We start from the raw sequence: 12500 nt of genomic DNA on the forward strand, positions 1-12500 counted from the left end.
GGAGTGCGTATGGATTCCTTTGAATGTTCGATGGAGAGCTCAATGAAAAGTAGTTGAGTATGGAACCCATTTTGGCTCGGCATTTGGTAAAGTATGTTTGTTGCAGTTCTTCGTAGCATACCAACAAGCACAGGAGTTCAGACGAACTGTCGATATTTTTAATATAGCGGTGACAAACATAATTTTACAGTAGTTTTTGAAGAAGTATTATTATTAACTACAATCGGTGGGAGAAAAAGCCGTCGGCTTGGTGGAACATTTTAAAATTCTTTATATCCCAATTATTGTTATTAAAAGTAATTTAATGAATTATTATTGATTCTCGAATAATTCATTTCAATCAGCTCATCTGCGCACAAGTAATTATTGCTTAATGAACCGAGCAAGCCCGGGATATGGCGATGGGTAGTGAAGGAAATGTCCCCACTTCTTCAAATGTGCCCACTTCTTTGTTAAACATTAATAAACAAACGGCTCGTCCGTCATTATAAATGTTTAAAAAATGCTAAATGGCCAGTAAAACCTGCCTGTTGTGTAGCTTTCATTAGTTTCATTTCGTCTTAAAATTTGCGTGACATTTTTACTAAACTAGTGCATCTTCATTTAACTACGACTTATTAAGGCTGGTTATACACTGGTACAACTGTTTAAGTCATTTGTTTAAAGCGCAAATAACATATTTTCTTCATGATAGAAGCAAGGCGCAATACTCATTTATGTTCGGCGTTAGAGAAGCGTACACAACAATTAAGAGTTGAGTTCACAATGAATTTTCAAAAGCCCATAAGTAATGGAACTATTATTGAAACTCTTTAAGCATAAGTCTCTCTTCCTTCTCATCTTTAAGCATAAGTCTGTCTTCCTACACCCCATCTGTCTACCAAATTAAATTATATCTGATGCTTGTTTTTTTTTAAATATTTTTATGTGTTGAGAAATGATCTCAAAAATGCAATTTCCAATTTCTCTTGCAGCATTCGAGGCTATGTGCTAACACGTGACTGTCGCATTAAAATCTATCAAATTAGATTCCGGAAATGAAAAACGAGGCGATAAAGGTGATGAAAACGCCATCAATGCTTCAAATCCCTTCTGAAAAAACATTGATGAAGTCTCAAAGATGAGAATTCTAGTCACAACAAATCAAATTATTAATAAACGATTTAAGTATGAAAAGAAAAGGAATCTCTATTCGTGGGTCGAAACGATAACATTTTCAGCTGTTCATAATACGTCCTTGACTTTACAAACAGAAACAAAGATCCACAGCCACGCAGGTCCACAATGAAACGACCAGTCAGTGACGCCGCGGATGCGTGATGCGTCACCGGTCAAACATGTAAATCAGTTAAACACCTGTAAATTACATGTAACATAATCTATTTTCGTTCCCCGTGTTCCACCGTTGGCCGGTCCGAAATTACGTCGCAAAATGGAATGGCTGTCTAGGTCCTTCGGTATACGGGTATTACGCGTTTTGCACCGCGTTTCCCTTTCAAGACAAGGTGACATTCGTCGTCACGTGTTGGCCGCCAATGAGTGTGTGGATTCAGTGGATCAGCACCGCACCGCCGCTGCGACACTCATTTGGAAGTCTAATTCGCCGAACGGGGTCCTCCGGACGGTGGGGGCCCCCAAATTAGTTTGTGCAGAAACCGGACCCCGAACCCAAGTCCTACACTACCTGGCCGGCCCCGGGCTTATCGCAGTTGCAGCCACGGACTAGCTGTCTGACGACGCACAAAGCAGAGAAACCGGACCCGACCGATTACCGGGAAATCTAATGATTTAGCAGTTAACTAGCTACTGGCCGTTGGACCGCTGGACCCGGGTATGGCTTCCTACCGACCGTCGTCGCCATCGTAACGCAGATTCAAGCGAATTCCCTACGAACCACCGCCACCGATGGATCGAATGTCTGCAAATCTGTCTTTCTAGCAGCGGGACTAAAATTAGAAGAGCACACCCGTGGTGGAGGAGGGGGGGAGGTGGCGGTCCTTGCGCCCAGGTGCGATGCTTGCTTGCGTCACGATAATTAGGTAATCAAAGGGGCGTGAAGGGCGGTGACGGAAAGTGTCTTTTCGTGTCGGACTAATCAATTGTAGGCGATTACATTGTTTTTGGGGCCAGTGACTGGTTCGGTTGGTCGCTAATGAAGCACCTTAATGAAGCGAACCACTACGAGGGCCCGATGAAGTGATCGAAAGGAAGTGCAGCTTATTATCGTCTTCTCGGAAAGCATTCAAGCGGCAGCTTCTTTGAAAGGAAGGATTGCAGATTTGCGCTTTTCAAGCGAATTGGAGTTGGCTGTTGACTAAGGTTTTAATTAGTAAGGAAAACATTGCGAATATCAGCTTTCCAGCTAAAACAATTTGCTAGGATTACCATATTTAAATCTTGAAAGCCATATCGATACGTTTCTAACAAGTAAAGAACACTATTTCGTTTGAACATTGTTTTATAGATACGATCAGACTAATTTGTAAGAATCGTACATGTTTCCGAATATTTCTATGCATCACTAAACTAGTATATTTGGCCTGGCCTGAAGCTTACTGTTAAATTAACGCAAAAATAAAGTTTTCTAATTTGAAATACTCCCAAAAATTGAAGAAATAAATTCAGAAGAGCGTGTTATCAAGGCAAACTCTTCATCTAAGGGAAACCTCTTTTTCTTTGTCTTAATTGATCCAACGTGATGACTTTAGTTTACTTTAATCATTTTTCCGCAGGAATAATCTATTCCTAAATACCCTTTTTACATTCTTCCAATAGTCCAGTCCTTTTCATATTCAATATCGATATAAGTGTAACGCACAAATAAGCACAGCACGAATAAAGATTCTTTCATTAAGGTAATCTTATACCTGAACTTATCTACTTTGTAAGAATTGTATATTTTACTGTTTAATTGAGAATGTGATTATTCTCAATTAGATTATCTCACTCTAATTATTTAGCGTAAATGTTTGTATTTAAAAACGTAAAGGTTTTTGCAGATTTATTTTGAACATGAGAGCACTCTCTATTCCCTTTTTAACCTTTCTATTTCGATTGCTAACTGTAGCATTTGCAAATCGACAGGTCTACTGTTGTAATTATTATTGAAAACAGAAATTGATTGCAACTTTCGCGTGTTCTCGGTGTTTTACTTTCAAATACACATTCCTATACATTCTCCTAGCTTTTCCATTAATGATACTCCAAAAATACAAAGACTAAACCACCTTATTCCTTCACATTACGCAGCTTTAAACAAACATCTTCTGCTTCATAAAACAGAACAAAAAATTATCCACTCAATTCCTTCACACTTTCACCGACGACCGACCGCCATTGGTGCCGGCTGTTAGTGCAGCTGCCCTATGCACTATCGCTCACATTGTCACCCGAGAACTTTCATCATAATCGGCGAAAGTTTCCCCTTCATTCCACCAGTGCGCTTCCAAACTTGCACTCCGTTCACTTATTATGTTGCGAGCGATTAGCGTACACAACGGAGCACAAATAAAAAAGCCGTGAAAAAATGGCAGCAAAAACCACGCTTTTCCATCACCGGAACTAGTGTACCGGAACTAGCGGATCACAACCGGCTACTCGGTGCTGGGTGTGCTGGGTATAAATTGAAGAATGGAAAAAGAAAAACTATCCACCAGCACGGTGGCCAGGGGACGCCGGTGGCCCAGCGGAAGCAAAATGTTATCCAACATTTAACATTCCATTCCATCCATCCTCACCGATCCTGGCGGGGCAAACAATAGGCCCAGAAAGACAGACAGATGAAGATGAAGATAGATAGACCGGAGTGTGGAGATGGAGAAGAAAAAAAACACAATTTCCACCGAGAAGCAGCGAATCTAGCGAACCAAAACAACAACAACAGGTCCTGTCGCTCTCTCCGTGCGGAGTGCGTTTTTGCTCCAGAAAACGTTCTTAGGAATGTGAAGGGAAAAAAGAGGCTCCGCAAAAACGGAAAATCTCTTCACCAACACCCGGACATCCTTGGTCACGGGGGGAAGGGGGGATTGTCACGCGATGCGCGGCTGTTCCAGTCAGTGCCAGTTTGCTTTCTTTGTTTCTCGCGAGCCATTCCACCAGCAGCAGCAGCATCTCGCGCAAAAACGGGCAAACAAATGGAAATCCTCATGTTCAAGTACAAGGACGCGGACACAAGAAGGGGCTCAGCACACTGGCTGGAAACCCTTAAACCGACTGGAGAGGTAGATTGTGTCTCTCTCTCTCTCGCGGACTCGAACGGAAGCTCCGTGGCTGAAGGATTTTCAAGGATGCGTCTGCATCCTTTAGCGAGCACTCTACGCATTGTGTGAACTGGCACAAAAGACCAAATCATAGACCAAAGCAGAGCACAGAACGCACACAAACACAGGCACGCGGCCAGGGACGAACGCGGACACGGAGAAGAGGAAATCATCGGAGGCCACATCGGATTGGCCACAGATTTATGATGGAGATTTGCTTCGCCATTTCCCCCTTTCCTTTTGCATAATTGGTTGGAAATCGTTTTGACCAATTGACGTGCCTGATGCTTTCTACCGACCAATGATGCTGATGATGATGATGATGATGATGATGATGGAGAATGTCGCTATCAGTCAGACAGTCCGCGATGGTGGCTGTACTTACGTTTTGAGCATTTCTTTCTTCCAACGAAGCAACAACAACGGAGGCTGTGGACTGGATGCTGGATGCTCAAGGTGAGGTCTGTGCTCTGTTATGTGTTTGCGCATTCCTCTCACTCGCGGACATGAAATCTTCTTCACGAGACCGCAGCAGCAGCGGTGGTTCGTTCTGGTTCGGTCCGACGGCGGTTTCCTTTAGACGACCTTCGCAGCAGCACACCGCACGATGCTCTGCCCGGGGTCCAGAGTGCGTACGACGCTTCCGTAGCGAGCACACCACACAAAACGGCATTCGCTTTGTGCCTATCTCCACTTCACCGCATCACACAGCCACACACGCGCACACGCTGCACGTTGGAGACGGATTTTCCGGATTTTCGCACAATTTTCCCACGCTTACCCACCCCCCGGCGGGGGAAGGGCGCTGGACCCCGGCCAAGTTCACTGCAGAGAGACACACTGGGGCTTCGCGTTCAACAATCACACCACTACGCACACATACAAACACGCACGCACTCAGGAGATCCTGAACAGTGAATACACGTTTGCGGGGCGCGTGCCTCTCCTACTCCGTTCTAGTGACCACACGATAGCGCCTTGTGAGGCTGTGCCCCCCCCACTATACAGTCAATAGCACTAACAACACTGCAGGATTCCTGGGATGCCAGGACAAACAGCTCGATGTTTCGATTGTGCGGAGCTAAAGCAACTGGAACGAATGCTCACCTCACTACTCCTGGAGGTGCTGCTGCTGCTACAGCTGCTGGACTGCTTCTATCACTGTAAACCGGGACCAAATCAGTTGGCAGAATGCGGAAGCGCCTACGAGCAAATTGACACACAACACACCGGAACCCGAGGGATATCTTCACGGAAGGAACACCCAGCGTACACTGATGGTAGATACGGAGCGACTCTGCTGCTGCCGAGGTGCCATCGGTTGCTGCTGTAGTCTGCATCTAGTAGCAGAGGGCTACTAGGATTGGGGAGAGTGAAATACAAAAAGAGCGAGCGAGAGAAAGTGAGCGAGTGTTTCGCTCCCCAGGGTTCTTTTCTCTCTCTCTCTCTCTCTCTCTCTCTCTCTCTCTCTCTCTCTCTCTCTCTGAGCTAGAACTCGTGCTCGATGGGCTCGGTTTGCGTCTAGAACTCTGGCCACAGCCTTTTCCCTCTTCTTTCTGTGGGAGATTGGGTAGTCGTTGCTGCTCAGCAGGCTTCGCTCGGCGAGAGAGCGAGCGAATGGCCCTCGTGGCAAGAGTACTAGATGGCTGCGTGATGACACAACCACCAACAGCGATGCAGCAACTCACTAGCAGCATACCGGGCTCAAAGCAGCTGAAAAAACAGGGATGTCAGTGCGAACACGCATTACACAAAAACAGCAGCCCACCCCCGCGGCACGTGATAGCGTGTGAAAACGGTTGGGAAACAGCTCGTTCACCATCGAGGACACTATTACGTAGAGTGGCGTCACTGGTCCGATACGCTTGTGACGCTTCTGGGAGCGCTACCATGACGTACCGGTGTGAGCACCGTCGGTGAGTGACGAGATCCATCCACCAACCAACCGGAGCACGTTATCCTTAAACGAAATGATGCTGATAACACCTGGCTACTGATGGCAAATGATGGATATTATTGGATGATTATTGACCGGGTGTCGTTGACGTAATGATAATGATGATGATGATAATGATGCTAAATTATTGATGGCAACGTCTCAAGTAGAATCTGCAATAAAAAGAAGAGTTTTTCATTGGGCAAATGAAAAGCGGATGAAAAGCGCCTCCATTCTCGAGAGCATTCGGCCACATAAAACCGACCACCATAAAGGAACTCACCTCCTCCCTTTTTTTATTCTTTTTGTATCCTGTTCGTTGTGCCATGTGCTGCTGCCTCAAGCCCTGAGTACGGTTCGCTCAATGCGCAACGAGACCCCCAACTCTTCGATGGCCCACCACCACCACCACCACCATCACGTTGGGCGTTGTATGTTGGCATACAATTATGTTGAGTCCGCACATGTCCCTATGACGTCAGCAACCGGTTCAGCAGCAGCCAGCGCAATGGAGAACGTGCCCTTTTTCGCTCCTCGTTCCTACTTCTGTTCCTCTCCATCTCTCTCTCTCTGTCTCTCTCTGTCTCTCTCTCTCTCTCTCTCTGTTTCTCCTCTCGTTCTTCAGCACTGATTCAACGGCACTGTTGAATCACGGAACCGCATCGGACATCGCATCGCCTCGGACACCACCATCACCACCACTCGATCCATCGATGGCACACCAGGTTTGTGGCATGTTTCGCTGAGTTCGCTGAGCGCGCAACCGGCCCCCTTTTTCCCGACTACTCGGCCGTATGGAAACTACTATTTTTAATCTCTTTGATGAATTTATGCTTCCATTATTTATTGGCGGGCTTTCGGGTTCGGTTACGGTTTCGGATTGAGGTCAATGTTTTGGGTTTTTGTTGAGAGAATCGGGTTTTTGGAAGAAGTAAACGGAAATATTAAGGAAATTTAATGTACAATGGAATCTATGGAGTACTTTCTTGTATTACAATTGGAGATCAATTCAGACCTAAAATCTGTGCTAGTATAAAAATCACTTCGCTTTCAGACAAACAGTCTTGCTCTAGATCAGGAGTCTTAAACTTATATTCGCCAGCGGGCCGCAGAACACAGCAACAGCCAGTCAACGCCAGGCTGCAGTTTAAAGTATCAGCCAGTCCGCAGGCCATTTCACTACATAATATGGAGGCGCATGACTTTATTTATTTAAAAAAAATGCTTTTTTCCACCAAACCCCAACCGGGAAAACGATATTATGTAGCTTTGTTGCCGAAACCCGATGATGGAGGCGCCAGGTAACCGGTAAAATTACATACATTAAGGGGTTTGTAATAGAAATTGAAGTCGTTAAATCACCCAAGGATCTCAAACTCCATTTTGTGGTGAATGTTGAAATGTAAAAAAAAAGTTTCTTCATTCAATTTCTCGAACACTACTGTCTTTGCAGATATATCACCAATCTTCAATTCCAGCATGTGCATAAAATAAAATTACATAAAACCTAGATTGTCCTAGATTGTCACCACTTCAAGGCCATGACCGCCACTTCATTGACCGAAAGCTTATCTTTTCGACCAAAAACTCACACCCTATGGTCTACTGCTTACTTGGCATGCACAATATGGAAATCTGCTTACATGTTTTGAGGTCAAGAGCACATGGAAAGCACTGCCAGTCCACGGCGCGACGTGATCAAATGCTCAAACACGAACTTTACTTACATTTCGTTAATATTCCCGTCAATTTCTGTTCCGCAACTCAACCAGTAACTCCCCATTCTCAAATTGATGATATGACATGTCACGCCATCTTATCTCGCACCATCCGACTCGGCACTCGTCATTATTTGGTTCGTGGGAAGCGAAACCAAGCGAAATCCCACCCGGCTCAACATCAACATCAACCTGAAACCTGTCTTATGCTCATCATAATGACACAACGAGTAGATCCATGGAGGATCCCCTCGGATTCACGACAATAGCGCCGAGCGGTAACGAGATTCTAAAAATAGTTTCACCCGCAGGACGCAGCATCCGTCGGGTGCCGTAGGAAAACAAAAAGGGAGATTTCTGCTCCCACCAACGGGTGCGCTTACCGGAGTACCGGCACTCGGGGGGAGCTCGTTAAACTACTTTACCTGGTCTGCCATTACTAGAGGAGGGCTCGGTCGGTCCCGGCTTCCCGGACATAGTTTTCTTCCGGTTCATTTGCTACATAATTCAATCCCAGTTCCAGGGCTCCAAGAGCACATTTGATGAGCGCATTCGAGCGGTGTGGTAGTGAAAGAAAGCTTCCCTCATGCCCCCCCCATTCCTATTTTTACTGCTTTCCTATTGTCATATTTGTCTTGTACCGTTGTCTTTTGCCGGCACAGACCGACTGATGACTTGTGTTGGAAGAGTAGATTAATGACTTCATAACCGCCCCCGGGAATGACAGTGGCCGTCGTCGTCGTCGTCGTCGTTTGTCGTTCTCTTGGGTGCCTGTGTATGTGTATGTGCATCTTCTTGGAAGGCTGGCACGTAAAGAAGACATTTCTCGTGAAGTAAACCAAACCAGCAAACGCAGGAAGTCAATCAATCGTTTCACTGTACAGCGAAGATGTACTGGAGCTGGTTGGTTGGATCTGTACCCTCCCAGTACAATGCCCATTCCATGGAGAACCCCCTTTTTCCGGGCGGGAATGAGAGTGAAACCGGGTTCCGTTCTTATTTATGGATGACGGTTATGTGGGCTCGTAAATGTTTTCATTCGATAGATCGTAATTATGAGCTTGAGAAATGCTGCCATTTCCAGCTTCCTCGAGGTCTTAATGGCATACAACAGTGGGGAAAAAAGCACCGGATCTGGACTAATTAGTGCGCTGACGGTGATATTACTCGCAGCCTCTGTTTGGCTTACTGCTTACTGCAAGCTGTACGTATTATGCTCACGTTAACTCGTCAGCATCCGTCAGTAATTGCTGACCTGAGTTTGTGGGTGCTGTACCAGGTGCCAATTATGTATGAGGACGCAATAATTAATTAAAAAGAGAATATGTTAACCAGAACAAGGGGGGACGTGATAAATGCTTCGTTTGCCATTATATGTTGGCTTTAAATTCAGAACAAGCAATCTGTACGCACGTGCTTGACTTGAAATACTCAAAACTACGTCATACGCACCCCATCGAACCACACAAACTGCACACTGCAATGCATTTAATCCGTGCAGAATGACACAGGACACGATGCAGCCTACCACCAGGTGGTCAATCGCATCCGCCCCGGAGCGCATCCGACCTTCGGAGTGCAGCAAATCGACAATCCGCAAAACTCTCCACCAGCCCCTTCAGCGCAGGTTCTCCTCTCCTCCACACTCGCACGCTTTGGGACAGGCAATCGAAATGAAATATTATCTGCATCAACTTCACACCTGCTCCACCCGGACTGGCACGGTGACACGGCACCGCACGTGCCGTGTATGCCTTCCGAGGACTCGGAGTGAAGCAAACGCACCACCAAACCAACCAAAACCGGTGCATATGTCCTGGGACCTTGTGACGCAAGACTTTCAAGACCCGGTACACGCCAACACACGCTCAGCAGAGGTCGAGATGATAAGTCCCAGGATAAAGTTGTATAATTAGAGATTAGTTCTGCGACCTTTCGGTGGAGCTATGGGTTTAACCTTATTTGCAACATTTTAAAACACTTCAGCCCACATGGGAGCAAAGTGTATGTGCGGAGTTAGTCTAAACATGAAAGAGCACACCCCCCCCCCCCCCCCCCCCCCCCCGGGAGCGGAACTTAGGTGACATTGCGGCTGCCCTTTCCGGTTCGGAAGCGGAATCCGACGGCACTAATCCTTTTGGCAAACATTTGCTTTAACAAGCAGGGGGTTAAATGCCAACCACTAATGATCCGACGACTGGGCACTGGGCATCGACTTTGGGATGAAAGGACGACGAACAACGGGCGGACAACGAAGTACGAAGTACGCTGACCTGGTCTTACCGCATCCCGCACATATCTTGCGGTGTGTTCCGTGACGTCACAGTGGGTGGCTACCCAACGGGTCGCATGTCGTGCCGGATTGGTGCACATGCACAGTACACTCCACGTTCCGCACCGGAAGGCTCGTCGGTTTCCTTTTAGCCGATCCCCTGTAGAAAAGTCAAAAGTTGAAACGCTGGCGGAATTGTGGAATTTCGTCAAACCAGGGCAGGGTGCACGGGAGGGGGTATTGCAGATAATTTAATTGAAGACCCAAAACTGAGGATGGGCCAATCGGAATCGGCTTGCCTCTTTTTCTCTTTCTCTTGCTCTGTCGGTGGATATCTTGCGCCCAAAATTAACTCATCACTTGCGTCAACGTCAGGAACGGTATGCTGGTGGCTAATTGAGTTCGAAGTTTAGCGAGACAGGAACACAATAGCAGGCGGTGGATTCGCTTTGCAATTGCCGCTGAACAGTGACTACTGGATGGAAACTGAGAAGACGGACCGTTGCGATGGTGATGGCAATGATGATGATGATGATGAAGTGAAATGCAATCACTCACTAGGTACGTCCAACTCACTAGCAACTCATGCCATGCCAGCGGGGACGCGGTTGGATGTATTATTCATCATCCATCGAAAAGAACACAACTCAATGGCTCCGTGGTTAGTGCGTAGAGAGGCCTCACGGGACAATTCACATCCACACGTGACAATCAATCTCGTTCCAGGCCCGCGTCACGATATACGGATTGAATTCGTTAATTAAAACACTCGCACACAATACGCCAAGCCGCCGGTTTTTTAAGGCCGCATCGGATCACCATCAACCAACCAATGTTGTTGACAGCGGCATTGGTAATGGCCATGTAACTAGCGGTCGGGGGGCACGCCCATCCAGAATTGATTAAAAAGAAGTGAACGCGGTGTGCGGTGCGGTGTATGTTTCGAGCATAAAGCAGAAGTTTACGATACGAAGCTACACGGCAGTGAGCTCGATTCTTTCGGATTTTCCTTTTCATCGGCCAGCCGTCCAGCCATTAGAGGGGGCCATTGGAATGTGCGGCTGGCAGCAGGGATGGGGAGTGAAATTGGAAAACTAATTAAAACGTTACAGCTTCCGGCGTGGGGAATGGTTGTGCCGTTCATGAGCGGTGATTCCCGATGCTGCCCGTGGATGGATCGCGCCACAGTAGCGAGCTAATCAAATTATTTCAATTAACGCTTGCCAAAAAGTTTACTAAATTGATCAACGGAAATTGAGTCTCGCCCTTAATCGTTTGAACAGTGTGATATTTACGGGCAGTTTCGCTGCGCCACTTCTCGTTTTCTTTCGACGCATCGCCGTCATTGTTGTCGTCTTTATCCGGTAGCACCACGGGAGCGACGCACAGCCTCGCCGAGATGAAATCCCATCCGAGGGAGTCCCAGCTCACCGACACACGTCACAACGCGTTCTCTCCCCCAAACCACATCCTTTCAATCGATATTTCCCCAACCAAGCATGATGCTCAAGCAACAGTCCGACAGTGTGTGGTGTGGCCCCGCAGTGGCAAGAATTGTTATCCTGCAGTGCCTTCACTCATTCGTCAGTTTCATCTCTCAGCAGCACCACTTGCAAACTGGCATATCTGAGCAGCGGAAGTTTGCCTCTTTCAGCCCTGCAGACAGATACTACTCCTGCTTCTCGGTCCCACCTCGTGACGGCTGATTTGTGACGTCATTCGAAATGAGCTGCGGCAGGAGGTGGGATTAGCGAAAGCTGTACACGACTGAGCTTTCGATTAGTAACCCGATCGAGCTTTTCAGGACGATATTGTGAGAGATGAGTTCCTTTTCTTTGTTCGGAGAGCGAGGTGAATCAGTTAGAAAGGAATGAACAATTGTGGATGGAATTAAAAATTTGTTAATTATTGCCCTTATTTTAGTTAAAGCAGTTTAAAATAGTGGTTAATAAAAATTTAGCAAAAGAACTTTGAGTAATGAGTTACTCTATTGTTCGGATTTCAACAGTTGTTTTCTATCGTTGAAAAACTAAATATAAAATGAAATCCTTAACTAAACCGTTACAATCTTCCACCACAATTATTTCTTGAACCATGAATTATAGACGACGCAGTTTTTTGAAATTTTAGACTGGAGTGTAAGAAGCTGCGATGCTCTGTTGTAGAACGACGACAATAATAATTAACGAAAAAAATCACCAAGGGTAAACAGAAGACACCAATCGATAGTTTGCTGGAAGGCGGATGATCTGTGATATGTTTAAGATAATAAACCGACAAACTAGTTTAAATGAAGACAAACATAAAGATAGTTT

At 46.2% G+C, this 12500-nt stretch overlaps 1 protein-coding gene across 8 annotated transcripts in view; it reads right to left on the reverse strand.

Moving 5' to 3' along the window:
- Window positions 1–12494: 12494 nt before the first annotated feature.
- The window catches only part of LOC126577393 (NAD kinase-like), a 24763-nt gene continuing 24757 nt past the window's right edge, over window positions 12495–12500 (reverse strand). For all 8 annotated transcript variants that reach the window (XM_050238988.1, XM_050238990.1, XM_050238986.1 and 5 more), the window contains one exon: window positions 12495–12500. This exon is cut by the window's right edge and continues 1685 nt beyond it. The gene's annotated coding sequence lies outside the window, so the exon portion shown is untranslated.

Source organism: Anopheles aquasalis, chromosome 3 (assembly GCF_943734665.1).
Source record: "Anopheles aquasalis chromosome 3, idAnoAquaMG_Q_19, whole genome shotgun sequence".
Classification (NCBI taxonomy): domain Eukaryota; kingdom Metazoa; phylum Arthropoda; class Insecta; order Diptera; family Culicidae; genus Anopheles; species Anopheles aquasalis.